An 18,852-nucleotide genomic window follows, 5' to 3' on the forward strand; every position below is an offset into this window, starting at 1 on the left:
GATTAATAAAGTTAATTTCAAAAATAAAATGAATGTGCCAAACTCCACTAAGAACAACCTATGACCTGAGAGTTAATTCATTGGCTCCTGGTTGGGAATATTGTGACAAAAAAAAATTTTCATCAGAAAATTCTGATTTCACCGTAAAGGGATGATACGGTGAAAAATATCACTGGGGAAAAAATTCAGGGTGTGTGTGTCCCAGAATAACCACTACGTTATGACACTTGCCTGGGATGTAGGACACCCAGGCCCAAAATGGGCAGAGCAAGGTCTCGAACCCCACCAAAAGGGTATTGGCTATTCATTTTTCATGAAACATCTGGATAAGTCTCAGGTTCATCCCATTGTTACACAAATGCCAAAAATCCATAATTTTTTGTGGGATAGAAATCCATTTTCCAGCCAGCTCGGCTCTTGGTTCACTGCTTGGTATAACTACATAGTTCAGCGGTATGGTTTTTTCGCACTCCTGTGTGATGTAGTTAGACAGACATAGGTCTGTTGTGTAGACCAGACCTCAGAATTAAAGTGGCCTTAATTCAGTTTAGCTTAATTCGCTGTGAGTGAATTCCCGGAGAATTCTGTCTTGGTAGGAAGTGTCAGGAAGATTGGATAACTTTATGGGACAGGGATGTGCGTAAAAAATTGGTTTATACTAGAAAACTACCTTCAGTCTAATTTTGGTCCAGACACTGCTTTTTCATAATACAGTAGAATACAGTCCCAACTTATGGTTATTAATGAGATATCCAAGTCCTCTATCTTTTATTATAGAAGAAGATGCAGAAATTAGCAACGAGATTCTTGTTATTGTGCCTCCGAGGTGAAGTTGCCAATAAGGAACATGTGTGTCAGTATGGTGTTTTCTTCTTTTTAACACCTGCATCAAATGTCCCAGAAACACTGTGATTTTGAGAGGCTAGTCAAATAATGTATTGGACAAAAGTCACAAGCAAAAAAACAACAGGAAACAAACACATTTTACTGCAAAAAATAAGTAAAGACAGCATGACAATATACATTTTTTTTTAAAAATACAGCTTTTTTACATCAAAATACATTAATGAAAACCTTGATTTCAGTTACATCAGTATAAAATCAGCATCAGTGTCATGTTATATTTATTCCTCTTTAATTGAACAAATTCTCATTGTTGTTTCCTTGTGTGAATTTTAAAAAATGGATAAACCTCTCCTGAGAATGAACAATCGTTAAATGAGATAAACATGTCATAGGCATGTCAGGTACATTGAAAAAAGTCAGCCACCCCTCTTGGTAACTAAGGTAAATTCCAATTTTCTTGGGCTGTTTCTGCACCATGACCCGGGTCCATGGGTCCGTTTTTGCCCAACAGTCTCTCCCACTCAGACCCAGAGCCCAGAATCCGGCCTTAGGGACAGGGAAAGTTTTCCTTTTCTCTCTATGGATTCTCTGGCCACTCCCAGGTCCCAGTCATTGCTGCTCCCGACATGCACCTCCCAGTAGTGCTTTCGAGGGGAGAATCCTTCAATGCCCAACACACAGACAGTCGAACCTCTATGTACTGCTAACACAACTTTGTAGTGCTAACAAGGCAAATTCAGGGTGGATGGTCCATACTTAACAGATGATGGGATGGGAGGATCATTTCTTAGAATGACTCAAGCCATCTTCTTGTCAACTGTTTGAAATGGGAAACAGGTCCCCCCCCCCCCCGATTGAATTAGCCTAGTTAGCTTCTCATGTGCTGTATATTTAGGCCTGCCTCCTGTATGTTCCACTCCATACATCTGAAGAAGTGGGTCATAGCCAACGAAAGCTTATGCTCCAATCAATTTGTTAGGCTTTAAGGTGCCACAAGACTCCTCCTTGTTTTTGCTGAAACAGATGAACACGGCTACCACTCTGAAACTTTTCTTTCTTGAGTAGCATAAAGAAAGGCCATAGCTAGTGAAGACTGCTCATAGATTAGTCAATCTGTGGGCTAGTCCCATGCCCTTCCCCCGAGATAGTAGAAAAACAAGATTCTATTCTTGTTTGAGTACATTTAACAAGAAGTTTCATGGCTAATTAGCAAAAAAGGCGCATATGACAACTAATTGGCAAAAAAAGGTGCATATGACACTCGATGCTCCTATTTTGGCCTCTTTCATGATTGTCAAATTGTGGCTTTAGGTCCATTTTATAGACTCTTCTGAAAGAACTCCCAATTTTCATTCACACTTTTCTGTTTAACTTTTTCTTTTCAGTCAATATTACTTATATTTTCCCTCACCTTTGAGAAATTAGCCCTTTTGAAGTCTAAACTATATGTATAATTAGTAGGGAATGCATTCTGTTTCCCCATCCTCAATGTGATCAGGTGTTAATCACAAGTGCCTAGACAAACAGTTAAGTGATTAATTCATCATTTCCCATCCCACTGTATATTTTAGAAATGCTAATGATGTTTATGACAGTCTGCACTGGACTTCCAGCAGTGGAGTGTAACTGGCAAGAAGTCAAACAGATTTACTGAGGAATAGATGTAAATACAGTTGCTCTGTGAAAAAAGACAACTTTTGCTAGTGAATAAGGAGGGAGAGGGGAAAACTTACCTGCTAGAGAATGATCTTCTTTCATTTCTGAATGTGGAGAAGAAAACAACATTTTTCATTGACTAATCATATTTGTATTTCTCAGGTCTACAAGCATACACACATACACACACATACATGCACACGCACAAACTCATCTTCCCATTGCCTGATCCCGCAACCACTGATGCTAATGGAAAACATCTTTTAACTTTAATGGGTGCAATACTGAGACTAGAGTGTCTGTCTATTGAAAACACCACTCTGCAGCTTACCATCTTCAGACTGAAATGTAAGTATCATTTCTCTGAACTGTGTTTCCTCAGTTAAAAGAGGAGAATTAACCAAACCAATCACAAATGAAAACTAAACTATATAAGGTGTCAGATGTGGAGAAAGACAGAGGAAATTTGATAAGATTAGTATTAGAAATTGTAATGTGTCCAGAATTCAATAAACAACTAAAAAGAGATCAGAGTAAATAGAAAAATGATCTGACACAGTTTCATCTAAAACAAATGAACAATTGTTGGATCAGATTCCATTCTCAAAACCTCATAATGGTTCACTTAAAAGTTATATTGATTTCAATGGGAAGTTAGAGTGTGGGAAAAGACATCACACAGTAAGGTACATACAGAGGAACCAGAATTTGCATTTTGTGGGAATTTCCAGGATTTTAAACTTACTTTTGTTTCAAAAGAGAACACACATACACACAGAGAATTTTGCAATTCCCTGCAACATTTTTAGGTCAATCAAAACATTCTGTTTTTATAAAATTAAAACATTTTTTTCCCAATTTTGAAAATAAAAAATCAAAAGGTTCCATTTCAATATAGTCAAAAGGAAAGTTAGAATATTACTGAAATAATTTCTTGCTTGCTTGCCTGCCCCCAAACAGTTCTTTTTAGAAATGGACATGTTCCCATGGAAAGATTTTGACCAGCCCTCAGTCTAGTAGTGAATACACTGGACCAGAAGGGACAATATTTGAATTCTATTTCCTGCTCTACCAAACATTTCTGTGTGATTATCAGCACTTCATTTGTCAGGGAATTGTGAAAGAGCCTCCTCTGGGTCCTCTGCACAGGATGTGGGTTCCCAGTTTTGGGGAAGCTCTTTGGGATGATTGAGGCAGGGCAGGGGTGTAGGGAGTCTTTGCCTGGCCTTGGCTATTACTGCAGAGGCACAGCTTTAGCAACTCTGTCCTACTGCACCTCCCATCCAGAGCTTTCTTCTACAGAGGATATTTTCAGTTCATGGACTTCCTGGATGTTTTTTCTCTCATCCCCCACTGCCCTTGAAACTCTTCCCTTCTGGCCCTCTTTGCAAAGAGCTGGTGAGGTCTCAGATACACAATGTACCACCAGGGATGCAGAGTCCCCTACATGGCCCCTCCTCCTCCCAGCCCTGAGGAATAACTTTCCTGCTGCAGTTGGGGCTCTTAGAACCCAGCAGGGAAGGCAAGATTTGTTTTTTGGATGTAACAATTCAGTCAACTAGGCTAACTCACCCGTTTCATCCCGCAGGTTTTCTACAAAAAATGGGGAGAAGAAGAAAATAATTCAGTGTATGTACATTTAGTTACAAATTGAAGAGGGTGAATGAGATCCTTTCCTTCCTGAGTAGCATAAATATTGCCCAGGGCGAGTGAGGAGCACAGAGCCTTCACAGACTATTCAATCTGTGGGCTAGTCTCATGCCTGTCCCCCTAAAAGCAGAAGGACAAGATTTTATCCTTATTTGAAAAAATTTAACAAGAAGTTTCATGGCCACAACTAATTAGCAAAAGAGTCAAATATGACACATGATGGTCCTCTACTAATATGGGATCTATTAACAAAGGAGCAGTAATACTATTTATAGCATGAACTACATTTCATTTCAGCTTCAGTGCAGAGTCCTGTCCATTTGTACAATTCCTTTCATACTGTGGTTTTTGTTTTGCAGGAAGGTTGAGCAGCACTGGTCAGATATAGCAAATGCTCAAATATGCTATTGATGAGGAAAGCAAAGGAAACTGTTCCATCAAAAGTGGGAGGGAGAGGAAGTTTAATAATCGAAGGGTTAAAATCCATGTGCATTTTATATAACAACCTGGTATATGGATTGTGCCAGCTCTTTTCCAGACCCAAAGTCCAGAGTTTGGTCAAGAGACCAGAGGCCTAGCTAATAGTGATCAGCTAAGAGAAAGCAGGGGTAAACAAGATAACATTGCCTTTGCTAAGATATGCTTGGTCAGTAGAAATGCCAGATGTTGAAGCAATAACTGAATAATTATGTTTCATCCAATGTTTCAAATTGAACAAAGGATCCCTGTTCCTATTGTGTTTCTCCTGAAGGGAAAACAGTCTTCCCACAGATCCAACTTTGAGTTTATGAAAAGTTGGCACGTCAGTATAAAGATATGGCATCCTTCCACCTCCCTTCCCAGGGACCAATGCCCTGCCTTAAGACATAAAGGAGACAATCTGTATTATCATGTCCTTTCACTGTTTCTTTGCTTTAGCCCCTAGAAATGTACCTGTTGGACAATCAACGGAGTTGCTCCATTCCTATGGACCCCAAATCAGAATTCAACATATGTATTTTATACTAATAACATTTTATCAAAGTATTAATTAAATGTTAACTTGCTAACTTGAGACCATGGGCGGAGACATTATGTAACCTTTTAACCATTGGCTAATATGCTATTTTGTCTTGCCACAAAACCTATCCCGGGGTGTGGAACTGCCTACCCCGTCACTTTCCCCCGCCCATGGAAAATCTATGTATTCCATTGTAATCAATTGATTGACAGTGTCTCTGAGCCTAATAAGCCAGGTGACACTCGGCCAGCGGTGTGTGTAATAAACTCCTATGCTTGACCACTACACGGTGTGGATTTATGTCCTTCAATAATCAGTCAATCAGTTTTCTTTTCATTCTACAAGAGTCCTACATATTAGTACCCCACATGGAAGAAAAAGGATATAAACTTACGAATTCTCTTCTCCAAGTTCCCTTAAAATAAAATAAAAATGTATTTAATGATAACAATAGCACCTTTTGTAATAACATGGCCAAAAATGAAGGTAACTAATAGTTAAAATATCGAAAGCTGTATTGTCTTTATTGGAGGAAGCAAGTGAGGCAATGAACACCATAGATTTTAAGGCCAGAAGGGACCATTATTATGATCTATAACACAGCCCAGAAATCTTCACCAAAATAATTCCTCTTTGTATTACAGGAGATATGTCAGAAAAACATCCAATTTTGATTTTAAAATGACTACTTATGGACAATCTTCCATGACTCTTTGTAAATTGTTCCAATGGCTAATTACCCTCAATATTAAAAATGTACACCTTATTTTCAGTCTAAATTTCTCTAACTTCACTCCCAGCCATTGGATCTTGTTAGACCTTTCTCTGCTAGAGCCCATTATCATATATTTGTTCTCCACATATGTACTTTTAAACTTTGATTAAGACACCCTTCACTTTGTTAAGCTAAATAGATTGAGATCTGGAGTCTATTAATATATGGCATGTTTTCCACTATTTTAATAATTCTCATGGTTCTTCTCTGACACCCTCTCCAATTTATCAACTTTATTCTTCAACTGGGCACACCAGAACTGGACACCATTTTCCAAATACAGAGCTAATATAACCTCCCTAGTTCTACCTATGACTATCCCCATGCCCTGTGGCCAAGTGCCTAGCCAATCCTCACCTACTGAGGGGGCTTTGTGCGCTCCAGGGAAAAGGGTACAGCCCTGCTGAGACAGAAATTGCACCTAGTCCCATCACAATGTGTGTGGGATAGGTCCAGCCACCTGTCAGGAAAGCTGAGTGGGTTGCTGAACTGCACCACCCTTGGGAGCTCCAGGTGGGATTGTGCCTCAAGGGGTTAACAGCTCTTCCTGGAGATTCTAGGCATGGAGGCGACAGCACCCTCAGCACCCTGCTGCTAGGGGCAGGGGAGGCCAGGATGCTCTTCTTGCAGAAAAGCACAGAACATGAGGCCTGGCTTTCAGCAGACTTTTAGGCTTTGCTTTGAATCCAGGATGCTCTTCACTCTGCTGTGTGAGGAGAGAACCTCTCTCATCAGTGGAGGATGCAGTGAAAGGTTCCTGAAGTTCCCATCAGAAGTTTCTCATCCAAGGGATGCTTTGGCCCTTCATTATCAAGAGTTCCCCTTCATGGCATGGTATTAAACCACTCTGTGAGGTTTAAGACTTAGGGAGGGTTGCTTGGTGCAATCTAGAACTCTGTGGAACATTTCCCAGATAAAAGCCCATTCTGTGCAATCATCTCAGAAATCAAAGAACACTCACCCTTGCCCCCTAGCCATTGCTTTGCAAAAGGAGACACATCCTCTCAACTACCCCAGTCTGACATCCCAGCCTTGACCAATGAGAGAGACAACCTGCCGGTGAACCATACCCAGATTCTCCTCAGTCCCAATTACAAAACTCATGAACTTCCTGCTCCCTGCAAAAGATTCTGACCCCTTCAGTTAATGAAACCCTGTCTCCTCCACTTCCCTCAATGGAAAAATGACTGACTGCTCCCCCCATTGCAGAAATCAAAGCCAACTTACACTTTTCTTCTTTGACTTGAGCTGCAAAGAAAAAAAACAAAAGAACACTTTCCAATACATGCACTTAATGTTATCAAATTAGGGGCCCGATCCTTCTCCTAGTGTAGCCAATGCAAATCTTCCTATTGAATTCATTGTCTTGGATTCAGTAATGCTAGTTATTTTGTTTGTTTGTTTTTTCTGAAACACCTACTCCACCTCCATATAATTGAGTAACTGAATGGAACCTTAACAATGCCTCTTTGGAATTGTTTTGTGGAATAGAACAAAGAGGAATAGGGTCAAAGTCACCACACACACACACACACACACAAGTCATTTTGAAATAAAAAAATCAGACTGTTCCAATTTAATTTGGAGGAAATAGAAAGATTTGACTCTAGTGAAATGGTTTTGTCTCCTTTTTTTAAGCCATCCCCAAAATATTTTTCCTGAAATACAAACATTCCCATGCAAAGTTTCTGCCAACACCTTCGTCTAGTAGTGAATACACTGGACCAGAACCTAGAATAGCTAGGTTCTATTTCCTGCTCTAGTAAACGTTCCTGAGTGGCCATCACCTGGAGTACATGGATGTTTTCACTCACATGCCTGACTGCCGTTGAACCCCTACCCCTCTGACTTTCTTTGCAAAGTGCTGGTGAGATTTCACCTCCATGTTATACCATGACTCTAGAGTCACCTACAGACTCTCTCCTCTTCCCAGACCCATGGGCTGAGCAATGAGAGCATACCTGCTGCAGATGGGGCTCTTGGAAACCATACAGTGTCATCAGGGCTTTATCTGTGGACTGTAACTATTTGGTAAACTAGGCACACTCACCTGTTTCTCCCTAGAGTGCCTCTGCAAAGGAAAAATGGGGAGGAGAAGAAAACAGTTCAGTGTTTGTCCATGGACTTACAAATTGAAGATGGTGAATGAGAGCCTTTCTTTCTTGAGTAGCATAAATATTAGCCAGGGGTAGTGAGGGGCACAGAGCCTTCACTAACTATTCAATGTGTTGGATAGTTCCATGCCTGTCTACCTAGATAGTGGAAAGATAAGATTCTATTCTTGCTTAACATGGCCACAACTAATTAGTAAAAGAGGTAAATATGATACTCAGTGCTCCTCTGTTGGTCTGTTTTGCTGCCCCGCATGATTGTGTAATTGAATGGAACTTTAACAATGTCTCCTTGGATTTGCTGTGTGAAAGAGGCACAGGGACTACACATGTTTCATGAAGGGGTAACATTTCCCTCATCTACCTGACCATAACTGATTAAGGCTAGGTCTACACTACAGCGGGGTTCCGACCTAAGATACGCAACTTCAGCTACGTGAATACCGTAGCTGAAGTTGCGTATTTTAGGTCGGCTTACCTGGCGGTGAGGACGGGGGAAAGCCGACCGCTGCCGCGCTGCCGCCGACTCCGCTGCCGCCTCTTGCCGAGGTGGATTTCCGGAGTCGACGGCAGAGCGATCAGGGATCGATTTTACCGCGTCCTCACGAGACGCGGTAAGTCGATCCCCAATAGACCGATTGCTACCCGCCGGATCGGCGGGTAGTGAAGACATACCCAGAAAGTGGCTGCAGACTTACTGATTTGTTAGGCAGGACATCTGAACAAGAAATGTTGCAATGACATCAAAATGGTTATTTTTAAAATTTGGAAAATGTACTTTTATTTCTCTGCTAAAGCTTTCATGACACTCTATGTCACACTAAATGTGTAGTTTGGGGAGCAATTGGGAAAAGCAGAATCTAAGAGCTGTTTTTTACATGGATCCTGAGAGGTGGGGCCATCCTGATTTTGTGCAGATTTGAGTTCTATAGTCTGAGTCCAGCTCCCACACAGGTTCATATTCTGTCTCACACATGGAATGTAAGTGTCAGTGGGGATCTTGGTCACAGAGGGAGAAGTGTTTCTAAGATTAGAAGATGAGATCTTATGGGAAGCTTTTTATGTTAATGCAGAGATCTTGAATTGGACTCCACATTCAGTGGGAAGCAAGTCTTTACTCTGTTCCTACTAGCCGTAATGTAGGTATGAGCCTTCGAGTCCAAGGCTGCAGACTGAATAAATTCTGTATTTGACACACTGTTTTCAATGGGATTACATAAACAGGTAACGATACCTCACAGAACTGACAGTTTGCAGCCTACTGATGTATAATGGATTATGTAGGGAGTAGTACTGGGATTTACAAATAGAGGATATAGATCATACTTCCGGGAAATAAAAACAGAGTAATACTGCTTAGAAATCCACACAAACTCACCAATTTGCCTCTGCAGTTCCTCTGTAAAAGAATAAACGTTATCAGACACCGCTTGCAGATTTGTTGTTTTGAATGTGAAAAAAAAAAGAACAGAACAGTTGTGTACCTCATTTACTAACATCATGAACAGCATAAATTAGCCGTGTTCAGTATGGCTCATTCCATCAGCTAATATTTACTCCAATATTTATCTAATTGTGTATTTCACCACATCCTGCTGTCTCTGCTGCTCTCAGCCCTACAGCACAGATTATCTCTCATTTATTACATACCATCTAATCTTCACATGTGTGCAATGTAGCCCTTTAAAATCTTCTGACAAAAACCTGCCAGCACAGTTCAGATTTCTGAAGACCTGAGGATTAACTGAGCTGAAAAAGGAGCATGCAATTAAAAATTCACATTCCCTGGCTGTGGCAACCTTTTGCAGCTAGCATAAGAACTAATCAGCCTCTCCTTCAGATGCGGTCTGTCAGTGTTTACACTTCCATAGTTGAAGTTATGGGTGTAGCTGAAGAAGCATGGGCAGCACTGAGGGCAGCCTGGGCCAGCCACCCTAGATATGTACCCACAGGGTCCAGGCGGATTTGTACATGGGGAACCTAGCCCATGAAGCCACACGCACTGCCTGTGCTACCCCAGCAACTCTACTTTTTTGACCATCCTAGCCAGATAAGACCTAGCGTGAGTATGTCAACATGACCTGGGAATCACTCATCTAGCTCCAAGAGTAGATGCGACCACTGTGGCAGAGATTTGATCCTTGCTGATGGAAGCAGAAAGGAAATCTTACCTGCTTCAGGAAACTCTTCTTTCTAAACGAGGACAAGAAACACAGAATAATTTTCATTAATTAAATGTGGAGTTCCTTTTTGTCTTTAAGACACACAAATATTGGACTAAAATTCTCCCCAAGATGTTCAGACACCCCTCCCCTTAGCCACGGGATAGAGGAAATACCTAACTGAGAGATTGCTGGAACTCCCAGAAGCTGATTTCCCCCCATGGTACAGGATGATCTGGCTCAGAGTTGCCAAGAGTCCACATGGGACAGAGGAGGATGCTATTATAACCCTACAGAGTTATCACCTAGCTGTAGGGGATGGGTGAAGGAATCTGGAAATATTCAAGACCAGATTTTCCAAAGAGCTTCATATAATAATTTTAGGGACTTAGAAACAACTGAGGCTCATTTTCTAAAGTGTCAGCACAAGCAGCAGCCACAGGGACACGTGGCCAGAGTCTGAAAAGGGTTCAGCACCCAACATGCTGAGCTCCATTGAAAACCCAGGCACTGAAAAGAAGTTTCCAAGGATCTCCTCTGGTTTTCCTGCAGAGACTGTATGTGCCCAGATTTGGGGGAAACTATTTCCGCCCATCTCTGAGACAGGGTGTGGGGTGTCTGCATGGCCTCAGCTATTACAGCCCGGGCACAGCTCTAGCAGCATTGTCTGGCTGCATTCCTCATCCAGAGCCGATATGCTCCATTCTTGGAGCTTGTAGATGAGATCATGCTCATTACACACTGCCCTTTAGTCTCTCACCTCTGCACTGGTTTGCAGACAGCTGGCAAGGTCTCAGCTCAGTGATGCACAAGGGATCCCTCGGCATGGTCCCTCCACTACCCAGACTGCCTGGGAAGTGCTAATATAATACACTTCTACCTCGATATAATGCTGTCCTCGGGAGCCAAAAAATCTTACCGCGTTATAGGTGAAACCGTGTTATATTGAACTTGCATTGATCCACCGGAGAGCGGAGAGCACTGCATAAATGTTGTTGTCAGGCACCACAAAATACTAAAATCACCCAACTAACTATAAAAACTACCCTAAAACCTAACCAGACTACAGATAATACCACAGACAGCTATTAAAAACTATTTACTAAGTGAAAATCTTGATGACACAGTGTGACGCACAGAGAAAATAGCATACACAACTATGAGGCATAGTGCATATTCTGACTAAGTAGCTAGTGGAAAGAAGGAACTGGGGGGGGGGGCGTGTTTTGAGGTGTTCAGAGCCCACATGTGACTCTCGGGGATTCTGTCCCTCCCCGCAGGCTCAGACAGATAGCAGGGAGTAGGCCACATTTCCCATGCTGCCTGGTATGTGTGAGCAGTGTGGGGAGAGGCAATGGGTCTGCCTGGAGCTGCTTTATTTCCTGCTATGGGTGTGGAAAATAATGGACTCTCAGGACCCCTTTCCCTATGAGAAGCAGTCAGGAAAATGGGAGAGAGAGAGGGAAAATGGCTCCTCTCCCCAAATATCCAAGCAATGGGAGTGGGGACATCAGCAAGGGTGAACATGGTGTCTTCACTCACCTAATACCTTCCTCACTGCAGCTGGAAAAAAAGAAGCCATCATTTATTACAGCCTTTTAAACTCTTGTTCAGTGTTTTCCCTGGTAACATATATTAACAATTACCCAGTAAATTATTTACATTCTGAAACATCTCTGATGACTTAAGTTAAGAAAGAGCTAGAGAAATTGATAGCTCAATAGCTGGAAAAAATTAAGTTTTGGATGATTAATCATCACTGAGGGATATTTATGTGGAATTGAAAAAAAAGTGTTGCACTAAAGGGACTTTGAGGTCCAGGTAAGGGACTGCAGTACTGTATGCCTGCACGAGCCCTTCTTCCATATAGGGGGAGAGAAACCTGGCCTATTACAGCTCAGGTGCAGCTCTAGCAACTTCGTCCTGCTGCAACCCCCACCCAGAGCTCTGTGATGCAGAGGATAAATTCAGTTTATGCAGTTTGCATATTTGCTGAGGCTTAGACTTCCCTTGATCCTCGTGCCTCTGCGCTGCTCTGCAGAAAGCTAGTGAGGGCTCAGCTCCATGATATACAAGGGCTCTAGAGACTCCCTGCTTGGATCCTTCTTTTCCAGTCCACCAGCCTGTGTAAATACTGTATAACATCCCTGCTGCTGCTGGCGCTGTCTGAACCCATACTGAGATTATAGGGTTTGGCTCTTTGACTGTCAGTGTCCGGTGAACTAGACAAACTCACCCATTTCCTCTTCAAGTTGCTCTGCAAAAATATAATGGAGAGAAGGAGAACAAAAATTCAGTCTATTCCCATTTCTGTACAAACTGAGGAGATGGAATGGGATCCTTTTAAATACCATAACAACTGGTTTGTAAACATCACAGAGCCTTCATCGGCCATTCAATCCATAGAACTGGTATTTCATGCCCATATGCTTATGTAGAAGAAAGAGTAGATTCTATTTTTTTTTCAAAATGATAATTTTGTCTAGAATCTTCATGTTTACCATTAATTAGCAATGTGGCTAAATACAGAGTCATAAGGCCTGGTCTACACTACGAGTTTAGGTCGACTTTAGCCGCGTTAAATCGAATTAAGCCTGGACACGTTCACACGACGAAGCCCTTTCTTTCGACTTAAAGGGCCCTTTAAACCGGTTTCTTAACACCACCTCCGACGAGGGGATTAGCGATAAAATCGGCCTTAGGGGGTCGGAATTGGGTGTGTGTGGACGGAATTCGACGTTATTGGCCTCCGGGAGCTATCCCACAGTGCTTCATTGTGACCGCTCTGGACAGCACTCTCAACTCAGATGCACTGGCCAGGTAGACAGGAAAAGCCCCGCGAACGTTTGAATTTCATTTCCTGTTTGCTGAGCGTGGAGAGCACAGGTCGCTCATCAGCACAGGTAGCCGTGATGGAGTCCCAGGATCGCAAAAGAGCTCCAGCATGGACAGAACGGGAGGTTCGGGATCTGATCGCCATATGGGGAGATGAATCAGTGCTGGCCGAACTCCGAAGCAGTAAACGAAATGGAAAAATATTAGAAAGGGTCTCCAGGGCCATGAAGGACAGAGGCCATAACAGGGACGCACAGCAGTGCCGCGTGAAAATTAAGGAGCTAAGGCAAGCCTACCACAAAGCCAGAGAGGCAAACGGAAGGTCCGGGGCTGAGCCGCAAACATGCCGCTACTACGCAGAGCTGCATGCCATTCTAGGGGGTGCAGCCACCACTACCCCATCCGTGTGCTATGAGTCCCTAACTGGAGAAACACACAGGGAAGCGGGTTCTGGGGACGAGGAAGATGAGGATGAAGATCATGTAAATAGCTCACAGCAGCAAGGAAGCAGAGAAACCAGTTTCCCCAACAGCCAGGATATGTTTATCACCCTGGACCTGGAACCAGTAACCCCCGAACTCACCCAAGACCCTGTGGGCACACAGGGGACCTCTGGTGAGTGTACCTTTGTAAATATTACACATGTTTTAAAAGCAAGCGTGTTTAATGATTAATGATTAATTTGCCCTGGCAATCGCGGCCAGTACAGCTACTGGAAAAGTCTGTTAACGTGTATGGGGATGGAGCGGAAATCCTCCAGGGACATCTCCAGAAAGCTCTCCTTCATGTACTCCCAAAGCCTTTGCAAAAGGTTTCTGGGGAGGGCTGCCTTATCCCGTCCGCCATGGTAGGACACTTTACCACGCCAGGCCAGTAGCACGTAGTCTGGAATCATTGTATAACAAAGCATGGCAGCGTATGGTCCCAGTGTTTGCTGGCATGCAGACAACATCCATTCCTTATCGCTCTTTGTTATCCTCAGGAGAGTGATATCATTCACGGTCACCTGGTTGAAATGGGGCAATTTTATTAAGGGGACATTCAGAGGTGCCCCTTCCTGGTCTGCTGAACAGAAATATTCCCCGCTGTTAGCCACGCGGTGGGGGGAGGGGTGAAGTGATCATCGCAGAGAATTGGGTGTGTGGGGGAGGGGAGTTAGTTGGGTTTGTGCTGCACGTTAACCCTGAAACCGCAGCCCCTCCTTTTACATTGCAAACCCATTTTAAATGGCCAACCCAATGGGTGCTTGGTATGGTTAATGAGAGCTGTACTCTTTGAAACCATCCCCACATGTTAAGAAGGTTAAAAAAGCCAAAAGACTGTGTCTTACCATGGCTGCCTGCAAGCTGAAATCTGTGACCTGGCACTGTGTGAGTGATCTCTCACACCAAACCGGCAGGCCCTCAATATAAGAGGAAAAATGCGACCTTGTAACGAAAGCACATCTGCTGTGTAATGTGAACAGCAAAATGTATCGTGAAAGAGTGTATCCATTGTTCTCCAAAATGTATCTTTTTTAACCACCTCTCCCTTCTCATCCACCAGCTGCAAATAGTTGTCCTTCACAGAGGCTAGTGAATATTCGAAAAAGGAAGCGAAGGACACGTGATGAAATGTTTACAGAACTACAGACTGCCTCCCACGCTGACAGAGCACAGCAGAATGCGTGGAGGCAGTCAATGACTGATTATCGAAAAGCCCAATATGAGCGAGAGGAGAGGTGGCGGGCTGAATCGCGGGCTGAGGAGGAGAGGTGGCGGGCTGAATCGCTGGAGGAACAGAGGAAGTTGCGGGCTGAAGAAGAGAGGTGGCGTCAGCTTGCACACAGAAAGCAAGAGTCCATGCTCCGGCTGCTGGAGCATCAAACTGATATGCTACAGCATATGGTTGAGCTGCAGGAAAGGCAGCAGGAGCACAGACCGCCGCTACAGCCCCTGTGTAACCAACAGCCCTCCTCCCCAATGCTACAGTGTATGGTTGAGCTGCAGGAAAGGCAGCAGGAGCACAGACCGCCGCTACAGCCCCTGTGTAATCAACAGCCCTCCTCCCCAAGTCCCATTGCCTCTTCACCCAGACGCCCAAGAACACGGTGGGGGGGCCTCCGGCCACCCAGTCACTCCAGCCCACATGATTTCCCGAGCAATAAGTGTTAAAGTTTTAAAGTTTTAAACTGCAGTTTGTCCTTTTCCTTCCCTCCTCCCCCACCCATCCCGGGCTACCTTGGCAATTATCCCCCTAGTTGTGTGATGAATTAATAAAGAATGCATGAATGTGAAGTAACAATGACTTTATTGCCTCTGCAAGTGGTGCTCGAAGGGGGGAGGGTAGTAGGGGAGGGTGGGGTTGTTGGTTTACAGGGAAGTAGAGTTAACCGGGTGGGGGGGTGTAGGGGCGGAGGGTTCATCAAGGAGAAACAAACAGAAGTTTCACTCCGTAGCCTGGCTAGTCACAAAACTGGTTTTCAACGCTTCTCTGATGCGCACCACGCCCTGCTGTGCTCCTCTAACCGCCCTGGTGTCTGGCTGCGCGTAATCAGCGGCCAGGCGATTTGCCTCAACCTCCCACCCCGCCATAAATGTCTCCCCCTTACTTTCACAGATATTGTGGAGCGCACAGCAAGCAGCAATAACAATGGGGATATTCTTTTCGCTAAGGTCTGAGCGAGTCAGTAAGCTGCGCCAGCGCGCTTTTAAACGCCCAAATGCACATTCCACCACCATTCGGCACTTGCTCAGCCTGTAGTTGAACAGGTCCTGACTCCTGTCCAGGCTGCCTGTGTACGGCTTCATGAGCCATGGCATTAAGGGGTAGGCTGGGTCCCCAAGGATCACGATAGGCATTTCAACATCCCCAACGGTTATTTTCTGGTCCGGGAAGAAAGTCCCTTCCTCCAGCTTTCGAAACAGAACAGAGTGCCTGAAGACGCGAGCATCATGTACCCTTCCCGGCCGCCCACGTTGATGTCGGTGAAACGTCCCTTGTGATCCACCAGGGCTTGCAGCAGCATTGAAAAGTACCCCTTGCGGTTTATGTACTCGGTGGCTTGGTGCTCCGGTGCCAAGATAGGGATATGGGTTCCGTCTATGGCCCCACTACAGTTTGGGAATCCCATTGCAGCAAAGCCATCCACTATGGTCTGCACGTTTCCCAGAGTCACTACCCTTGATATCACCAGGTCTCTCATTGCCCTGGCAACTTGGATCACAGCAGCCCCCACAGTAGATTTGCCCACTCCAAATTGATTCCCGACTGACCGGTAGCTGTCTGGCGTTGCAAGCTTCCACAATGCTATCGCCACTCGCTTCTCAACTGTGAGGGCTGCTCTCATCCTGGTATTCTGGCGCTTCAGGGCAGGGGAAAGCAAGTCACAAAGTTCCATGAAAGTGCCCTTACGCATGCGAAAGTTTCACAGCCACTGGGAATCGTCCCACAACTGCAGCACGATGCGGTCCCACCAGTCTGTGCTTGTTTCCCGGGCCCAGAATCGGCGTTCCACGGCATGAACCTGCCCCATTAACACCATGATTTCCACATTGCTGGGGCCTGTGCCTTGTGAGAGGTCTAGGTCCATGTCCATTTCCTCATCACTCTCGTCGCCGCGCTGCAATCGCCTCCTCCTCCTCCTCGCCTGGTCCTGGTTTTGCTTTGGCATGTCCTGGCTCTGCATATACTCCAGGACAATGCGCGTGGTGTTCATAGTGCTCATAATTGCCGCGGTGATCTGAGCGGGCTCCATGATCCCAGTGCTAGCTATGGCGTCTGGTCTGAAAAAAGGCGCGAAAGTAGTATCTGACGGACCAGGGGAAGAAGGGAGGGAGGAAGGGAGGGCGAGTGATGACATGGCGTACAGGTACAGGGAATTAAAATCAAGAAAGGTGGCTTTGCATCAGGGAGAAACACAAACAACTGTCACACAGAATGGCCCCCCCCCCCCAAAGATTGAACTCAAAAGCCTGGGTTTAGCAGGAGGGAGGGGGGAAGCAAATGAATACAGAATAAATCTATTTTTTACATCTTAAGACGACGGTGCAGCATGACTGATAGCCCTTGGCATTTTGTGGGTGCTTGGCAGCAAATACTGGGCGCTTGGCAGTTAGCCTTCAGGTCTATTGCACAATCTGATACCCACTGCAGTATGACAACGATGGATACCAGTCGTAATATACTATCTTCTGCCCAAAAGGCAAGGGGTTGCTGATGTGTAGCAATGTTGCCCCATACTTCACATACTACGTCTGATAACCATCATCATCAAGGCAAGGGGTTGCTGCTGTGTAGCAATCTAGACCCACGTCTCCCAGCCCCATGTCTGCCAGCACCCAGATTGCCCTCGGCCTCTTCTGGGTGCTTAGCAGAAAACTGGGTGCTTGGCAGAAAATAGCATACTACGACTGATAACCATCATTGTCTGCCCAGGTGCCCATGATCGACACCCACTGCTGTCCGACGAGGACGGTTACCAGTCGTAATAAACCAGCTACTGCCAAAAGGCAAAAGGGAAGGGCTGGTGCAATGCAGCCCTACGGCTGCCAGCCCCACGGCTGCCGGCACCCAGATCGCCAATGAAGGCTACCAGTCATGCTGCACCGTCTACCGCCAAAAGGCAGTTAGCTGCTGCTGCTGTGTAGCAATGCAGTCCCACGTCTGCCGGCACCTAGATGACATATGGTGACGGTGAGCTGAGCTGAGCGGGCTCCATGCTTGCCGTGGTATGTTGTCTGCACAGGTAACCCAGGTAAAAAGGCGCGAATCTATTGTCTGCCGTTGCTGTGACGGAGGGGGAGGGGCCTGACGCAATGTACCCAGAACCCCCCGCGGCACTGTTTTGCATCATCCGGGCATTGGGATCTCAACCCAGAATTCCAATGGGCGGCGGAGACTGCGGGAACTGTGGGATAGCTACCCATAGTGCAATGCGCCGGAAGTCGACGCTAGCCTCGGTACTGTGGACGCGGTCCGCCGAACTAATGCACTCAGAGCATTTTATGTGGGGACACACACAATCGGCTGTATACAACCGATTTCTATAAAACCGGCTTCTATAAATTCGACCGAATTTCATAGTGTAGACATACCCATAGATTCCAAAGTTGGAAGGGACCATTGTGATTATCTAGTCTGACCTCCTGTACAACAGACCAGAGAATTGCCCTGAAATAATTCCCGTTTGAACTAAAGCAGATCTTTTAAAGAATCACAAATTTAAAGAATGACATTTAAATTTGGTTCTTCCTAGTATTTCCTTTTAACACACTTTGTTGCGAAGGGATGAGTATCAGATAGATTTCATCTTTATTTAAGGGTACAGAAAGTAGACAGCAATCATTAAAGCTGGGATTTCCAAAGTACCCTACAGAAATTTGGCACCCAATTCATTGTGATTTGGGTACCTAACTCCCTTTGGTCCCTTTGGAAATCCCACCCTAAAGCATTGCTCCCCAAATACAAATGCAGGTCTAGATCCTGAGCTCTAAGTTGCTGCTAAACAAGGAGGGGAGGGAGGTTAGGAATTCTCCTTTCCCACCAAAGCCTACATTTTGCAATATGCACATCACCTACAGACAGGGAAAATGCAGGGCTGCAACATTCCAGGGGGAATGCTGGGAAAAGGGCTGACCAAAAATTTTCCATCAAAACCTTTCACAGAAAAAAAACAAAAAAACAAAAACCATTTCACAGAAAGAGTCGGCTTTCCTAGAAATGTTCTGATTTTTCACCAGAGTGGGGAAAATATGAAAACAGAACATTTTGATCAAAACCCAAAGTTTTCCCAGTTTTCAGATGAAAATATCCAGCCTTCAGAAGCTTTTGGCTGAA

General features: G+C 44.7%; 1 long non-coding RNA gene across 1 annotated transcript; it reads left to right on the plus strand.

Annotated features, from left to right (window-relative positions):
* Nucleotides 1-1,831: 1,831 nt before the first annotated feature.
* Nucleotides 1,832-5,102, plus strand: LOC112125817. The gene is made up of 3 exons (XR_003899979.1): nt 1,832-2,850; nt 4,091-4,131; nt 5,071-5,102. It is a non-coding gene; the product is annotated as an uncharacterized LOC112125817 (long non-coding RNA).
* The last annotated feature ends 13,750 nt before the right edge of the window (nt 5,103-18,852 follow it).

This window comes from Terrapene carolina, unplaced genomic scaffold (assembly GCF_002925995.2).
Source record: "Terrapene carolina triunguis isolate 2854851 unplaced genomic scaffold, T_m_triunguis-2.0 Scaffold29872, whole genome shotgun sequence".
Lineage (NCBI taxonomy): Eukaryota > Metazoa > Chordata > Testudines > Emydidae > Terrapene > Terrapene triunguis.